At 35.0% G+C, this 7,694-nt stretch overlaps 1 pseudogene; it reads right to left on the reverse strand.

Moving 5' to 3' along the window:
• LOC111813788 overlaps positions 1-5,171 on the reverse strand; it is an 11,713-nt pseudogene extending 6,542 nt beyond the window's left edge.
• Positions 5,172-7,694: the final 2,523 nt, after the last annotated feature.

Below are 7,694 nucleotides of genomic sequence, written 5' to 3' on the forward strand. Positions count from 1 at the left end.
CTAGGACTAGGACTCGCCCTTTCCTTGTTGTCTGAGCCTCAATTTCTCGCCTTCCTTTTAATTGTGTTATGCCTTTCTATTTGTATTTCTTCTTTTGAGTCCTTATGCTAGGAAGACTACACAATATTTACAAATGTGGGTCTGTTTATTTCACTTATGAGCATATCTTCAAGTGGCATCCACTAAAATATAAATGCTTCAAGTTTATCATTCTTTATACCTGAGTAATACTTCATTGTATAAAAACCATGTTTTTCAACCATTCCTCATGTGACGGTCATCTTGGTTGTTTCTAAGATTTGGATATCCAAATTGTGCTGCTATAAACTAGGTACACCTATATCACTATGATATGATGTTTTCAGGTCCTCTGGGAAAATTCCAAGTAGGGGAATAGATGGCTTGAATGGGATTTACAGTTCTAGTTTTTTTTTTTTTCAGGATTCTCCACACTGATTTCCATAATGATTGCACCAGTCTATATTCCTACCAGCAACGGAGAAAGATTCCCTTTCCCCACAGCCTCTCCAACATTTGTTGTTGGTTCATTTCTTTATGATAACCATTCATTCTGTGGTGAGATGGCATCTAGGTGTTGCTTTAATTTGCATTTCACACATGGCTAGTGATGTGAAGCACTTTTTCATATATTTATTCTCTTCTTTGATTTTGTCTTTAGAGAAGTGTGTTTTCATTTCGAATGCCAATTTCTGGAGTAGGTCTTTAAATTTTGGGGCCATATTATTTTTTAGATCTTTGTAAATTCTAGAGAGCAGACATTTCTCTCAGTGTTTGTTAGTTAAGATTTTTTGAAATTTGTGAAAAAAAATAAAAATAAAAAGGGGCCCGGGGAGATGGCTCAATAGGATAAGTGCTTGACTGGCAAATGCAAGAATCTGAGTTCAATCCCCAGTTGAAAAAAAAAAAAAAAGACATTTGTGGGTTGTCTTTTCACTTGGTTGATAACTTCTTTTGACATACGAAAACTTCTCAATAAGAGTTGGTTCCAGTTTTAAATGCTTTCTAGAATTACCTGTGCAATTTGATTTTTGTTCATGAACTCTTTGCCTATACTTATGTCTTTAAGAGTTCCTCCTACTTTCTCTTTCAGGAGATTTAGTGTTTCTTTTTTAATGTTTAGATTTTTAATCCATTTTGACTTTACTTTAGTGTATGGTGATAGACCTGGGTCAAGTTTTTGTTTTCGGCATGTAGAGAGCCAGTTTTGCCAGCACCATTTGTTAAAGAAGCTATCTTTCTTCCAGTAAGCGTGTTTGGCCCCTTTGTCAAAGAACAGATGCCTGAGTGTGTTTATAGATAATTCAGTGTCTTCTAATCTATTCCATTGTTCCTCAGGTCTATTTCATTGCCAGTACCAAATTTTCTGATCAAGGAGATTATGGGGCCACAGAGGAAAGTGATCAATGATGTAGAGTGTGCTTAAGGAGAGTCACTTGGAGAGAAAACATTCACTCAGGCTTTCATAGAATGAAAATTGTCCAAGCAATGGCCATGACTCATACACATGGCTGACACTGACAAATCTACAAATTTTGGTACAGTATTTCAGAGTAAATCCTGAGGATTTGACTCACCTTTTCAGATACAAAGGTACATTTCTTATTATATAGGTTTTGGTTTATCTTGGTCTTAACCATTCAGCAAAAAATTATAAAAACAAGATATAAAAAGTAAAGCCATATTAATATGCTGAGAGATAAAAGCCTCAAGTCAACAACTTCTGTTATTGCCAGTCCTATAGATAACCCACTAGTGTTATGGAGTACTTGACTATGTTGGATAATTTTGCTGAGTTCAAGCACCTGTAATATTTAAATGACAATGGAATACGCATGTCTCAGAAAGCTAAACAAGAAAAAAGGATATAAATGAAGGAACATTTGTATGTGTGCATACAAAATAGGATAGATATACAGCTACTTTCTCCTAATTCAATGAGAAGAAAGAGTTGTCCTAATGGTGTTTGGACAGGATATCATATTTGCATGTTATACTATGAATAATCACTACAAAGACAACGATATGCAATGTAATAATTATCGAAACTGCTATAATCAGTTTGAAACTGTCTCATTGCTATTTGTTTCTTAAGTAAATTGATAAAAAATAAAACTTCTTTCACAGTCATTTTTGCTATTACCTGCTTTCCAATTATTACAATCAATTTTCTTGTCATTTACAATTTTCCTTTTTTTTTTTTTTTTGGTGGAACCAGGGATTGAACTCAGACCCTTGCGCTTGCCAGGGAAGTGCTTATTCCACTGAGCCATCTCCCCGGACCCTACAATTTTCCTTTGACATATAGAATTTCCATTGTTATGTTTTACAGACATATATATTATCCTTATCATAGTTGGTTTTGCTTTGTAAATTTTAAATCACTACTTTTTGAAATTTTATTTTTATGTATATATGTTTGCAGTACATAGTGATTCCATTCCCCATGGGAAGTTGATATATGTGCATATTATGTCTCAATTATGTTTTTCCATTCCCTTGACCTTTCCCTACACCACTCCACTTCTTTGTCCCCCTCTCATTTGCTAAAGTTATATTTCTCTATTTCTTATCATCTATGTTTTATTGTGCTTTTCATTTATATTTTTTATATAAGCAAAACTGAATGATGTTTGAACTTCACTTTGCATAAGTGATTTCATTTAAAATTATGTTCTCCAAGTTCATCCATTTTCTTACAAATGGCTGTAGTTTGTACCTCTGTTCAACAAATATGAACTGTGCTAGGAGAATGAGAATACAATAGTGATAATACATAATACAGTTTCTACCATTGTATCAATTAAATCCTAGAAATGAATGCCTGAAAGTACACAGCATGACAGAGATAAACTACCATGTGCAATGATGTACACACTAATTTGTTTCATGTTAGTAGACATTTACTGTTCATTGGTATTCCATGGAAACATGTTATAGATCTCATTTAATTTGTCTGTATTTATTTTGTGTGTAATTATGGATTTTATGTTTAATTAAGAATAATAAAATCTATTAAAATACATAAACTATTATGAAGAAAAAGACCAAGTTATGGTGAAATGAGGCAATACGCTTTAGAAAGGATGTCCTTAAAGACTTACTTGAGGAACAAATAGTGACAGACTAAAATAATATGAATGGGTTAACCATATGAAAGTGGGAAGATAAGAGTTCTAGGGAAAGTAACATTTGCAAAACTCACAAATATTTTGACATTTCAGCCAATCTAACCTGGAATACTGCAAAAGTAAAAGAAAAATTTTTTTGGAGTATCAGGAAACTCAACCTCAAAAATAGAATTTTCAAGGCTCTGACCAGTGTTTCAAGAAGGTAGAAAAAGTAGTTTCTATGGGCCATTATTGTTGATAATGAACACAGCATAAGTGATCAAAAGAAGATAAAGTAAAGAATGCATCAATCGAATGGAAATATGCACAAAAAGACTAATAATATCTTGATAAGTAGTCTCAAACCTCTTGGCATAATGTAATTCTCTAGGCATTCTAGGTGTCTGTTGTCAAACAGTGGCAGCAAACAAAGGTCACATTTCAAGTAGCAACTGAAATTGTATGTGAGCCCCATTTCTTCATAGTGTTTTAGCTCCATTTTGTTAAGCTTATTTTTTGCTTTTTTGTGGTACCAGGTATAAAACTCAAGACCTTGAATTTGCCAGGCAGGCGCTTATGCTACTGAAGTATCTCTCCAGGCTTTAGGCTCCATTTTGAAAGGCTGTTTCATTATTGCTCTTATTGTAGTCCTTCTTTTGTCTTAAAAGATGTTGAATAACTGAAAAAAAAGTGGCTGAGTCTAAAAAAATTTGGATACTATGGTATAAAATGAATTTGGACACTTGGGCAAAAGTATGTATTAATGACTTTCTAAGGCAATGTAAAATTGTACATCAAATAAAATGGTAAGGAATTAATGAGTTTTAACACAAAGAATTATGTACATTTTTACACTCTAAGGCATGGCTGAGGTTTCCAAGTCTTCCACAGCATGTCTTGCTTGCTTGCCCAGTGGAGGACTGGATTTTATTATTTCCCTGTTCTAACTCAAACTCAGGTTGAAGCAGAGAAAATGTTGTTTTCATATTTCCTTATTTTTTACTAAAATGTTTTCTGTAGAAAATGTTTATATTCATCATACGGAATATGTGCATATACTTTTATATTTTTATATTTTATTTTCCCTCACCCTATGGCCCCATTCCAAGACTGCTTTTCCTGTTTGTTGCTGTTTGAGAAAGAATTTTACTATGTAATAGCTCAGCCTGACCTGGTGATCCTCCTGCCTCAGTCACCTAAGTGCTGAGATTATAGGTGTGGGCCACCACATACAACCACCTTCCCATTTATAAAAGACCTACCTCTCTGTTTTATTTATTTATTTACCTTTCTGAGGCAGGGTCTTGCTATGCAATGAAGGCTGGCCTTGAGATTACTTTGTGACCCAGGCTGTTCTTGAACTCACAATGATCCTCCTGCTTCATTCTCCTGAGTAATGGGATTACAGGTGTGTGCCACCATACCCAGATCACTTATTGTCTTTCATTTTGCCTGTTTCATTTATTTCTATTTTGGCTTGATCTTATAATAGAAGTTATGTCACATTCAAGCATGTGTGGACTCAAGGTGCATACACTTTCCCACAAATGACTCAAGTTTATGGAAATGTTGTTTTAAGTTATCCTTAAACCAAGTTCTGATGGTTTCACTTGCAACATTTGGTAGAGACAATCACTGCATGCATAGTGTACCACTGGATCTATTTTTGCTTCCTGGTTGTGGTTTCAGCCTGAGAGCCATCGGATACTTTCTCTTAGGGATAGGGTTTGTGTTCATCATGTTTGGGTTAAGGGTCAGGTTAGGGTTTATGTTTGGATAGACCCTGGCCTGTTCTGCATTCACAGCTGTATCCAAATGCAAATCCAAACTGACACTTCTCTGCTGTCATAAGTTCTGACCAGCATGGAGTTGGGACTGTGAGAGTTGGGACTCGAGGAAGGGCTGTCCCTGTCCCTACCATACATTCTGCCCCTGGCCTTGGCTGAAGCACTCTGAAGGGGCTCATTCATGCATACCTGTCATTGCATGTCCTTGATGCACTTGTCGCACTTCAGAAAGGTTCTGTGAGCTTATCACAGCCATGCTAGGTGACCTTCACTAAAAAGCAAGTTGGTGAGAGGGTTTTTGAAGCCATGAAAGCTCTTAGGAGATCAGATGGGCCAGATTTTTGTTCTTTCTGTGGCAGCTCTAGGAGAGCAATGATCTCTTTTGAGAGTTGTCACAAGCTTAAAATTATGTAAAGACATTCCTATTACCTTGAGGGTTTATTAGTTTAGCAACACAGCAGAAGCATGAAGGAAAGAAACCCCAAAGAGTTATATTCCTATCATAAAACTATGTTTTAAAAATAGCACCTCCTGTATCTATGTGAAAAGTAGATGATTGAACTGTGTGAAAATACTGGAAATAAGCATATCTGCTACAAAATTTTTATGTTTGTCAAAGTGTGAGATATAAGGGCCCCCAATAAAGTGGTAGATGCAGAAAAAGATACATTTGAAGACAAAAGAATGACTGGAAGACTTCAATTAGAGATTTAATTTATCGATTCACTGATCCCACAGATGTAGGAGACTAAGAAAAGTGTGAAATCATGCCTGATAATTAGGTTATTTTCCAGATTGAGGGGCTGGAGAGTGCTTTCGGATATATGAAGATGGAAAATTTGAGGATTATTCAGAAACTTTTGGGGTGAAAAAAAGCACTGAATTTTAGACATATTAAGATCAAGATATTTGTGTGATAGAAGTGCAGTTGTCAAATAGTTTAAAATAACAGTGTATACTCAGAAGAAGAACTGATTGAAAATCTATTTTGTGATGCACTCAAGTAGAGTACATAAAATTCTTGTTTCACACATTTTTTCTTTCATAAATTTTAATTCATTTTCCTTAAATTTTCTGGTAAAATACATTTATTATTTTGTTTTTCATATTAATATAATAGAATACAGTAATGCTATAGCAGGGTTTGTAACTAACACTGCAAAACAGAACTTTAAAAGCTTTTTTATTCAATGCAAGCGGCTTCACTAATATATCTCAGGCCTATGATATGAATAGTTCCTCACCTCTCCTTGGCCCAGATTAATGAACAGTATATACAAATTCTGACACCAGTATAGTGAAGTCCAATTTTATTTCCTTAAGTAAGGGAGGGTGAGATCCTGATTCCAAAAGGGATAGAATAAGCAATAACATGTCTGTCCATTGAACTGTATTCCTTCTTTTTCTCTATCTTCTTTCAAAAGATCACAGTATACCTATGAATAATGAATGGGAATCTGAAGCAAATAGGTCCCTCCAAGTCCCCCCGAGAAAGATTTGAATAAGTCCCTTTTTTTTTACCAAAGTAAACGGCTTCCTTTGATTTAGTTAGACATGATCAAATAAAGCTGAACTTATGAACCTAAGTGGCCAGTAACAGTTTTGACATGTCAACCAGGAGGAGCTTGCTACCTACATCCATAGATCTCCATATTTCCATTCCATGGAAATTCTAGAAGAAGCAGGGGGCACATTTGTACTCAAGAGTATCACTCATTTCTCATTTATGTCATCAGATGCATGAAAATACTTTCATTGGTAAAGAGAAACCATTTACTTGTAGAGCTAAAAATATCACCTTGCCTATCACTGGAAAGTATATTCCAGCAGTCTACTGTCTTCACCATTTGGACCTTTCTTTGTTGTTCATCAGTGCCACTTCAGTGAGGTAACAAGCTGCACAATTTGGCATGTTTTGGACAAAGTAATTTCATTTTGGGACACTGACTTCTCAAGTGGTTGGCAGTACTATTTGGAGTAGTGGACGTATCTTCAACATTTGTCGATATTTGCACTTTCTGTAGGCCATTGTCAAACACAGGCTGGTGTGAGAAGAGATTTGGAGATTTTGTTGATTTTGAGTCAGTATTTATTTTTGATTACTTTCATTTTCTTTTTCTCAATTTATAATCACCTGTATTATAGGATATTTAGTAAGGCTTCAGTACTATACAGAAGCTGCATACTAACTGGTTAGGTTGCAGCTCAGATTCTGTGATGAGGGAAACACCCAACCTTTATTGTTTCCACTATAAGAACATAAATTCTCTTCTCTTATGACCTGATTGAGCATGCAGTTTGGTCAGGAAGCTTTCTATTTTGAGGCACAGCAATATGTTCCAAGGAAATATTCAGTTGATTGTTTAAATCTGTCCTATAAAAACACTAGGCTTTCTCATATTTTACTTGTATGTGGTGCTCTAAGAAACCTATTGGAAGCTTTAAGCTATTTTATGTTTTCTTTGTAAGCTAGTCTAGCATTCAAGATTTTTAATTGGATGTCTGCCTGGAAAGTTTGGAATAAGAGATTTTAAATGGCTGGAGACAATTGGGTGTATTAGAGATCACTTGTAATTTTTTATGTTTATTTTTTCAATGATTTTATTGAGAAACAAATAGCAATGAGACAGTTTCAAATCAAATTGGTAGGACAGTTTCAATAATTAACACATTTCATACTCTCTTCCTAGCGGTTATTTGCTGTGCGAGGTGCAGACATGATATCCTATTTAGAAACACTATTAGAACAAATCTCTCTATTCATTAAGAGAATGTAACT

This window comes from Octodon degus, unplaced genomic scaffold (genome assembly GCF_000260255.1).
Source record: "Octodon degus isolate 3935 unplaced genomic scaffold, OctDeg1.0 scaffold00224, whole genome shotgun sequence".
Taxonomy (NCBI): domain Eukaryota; kingdom Metazoa; phylum Chordata; class Mammalia; order Rodentia; family Octodontidae; genus Octodon; species Octodon degus.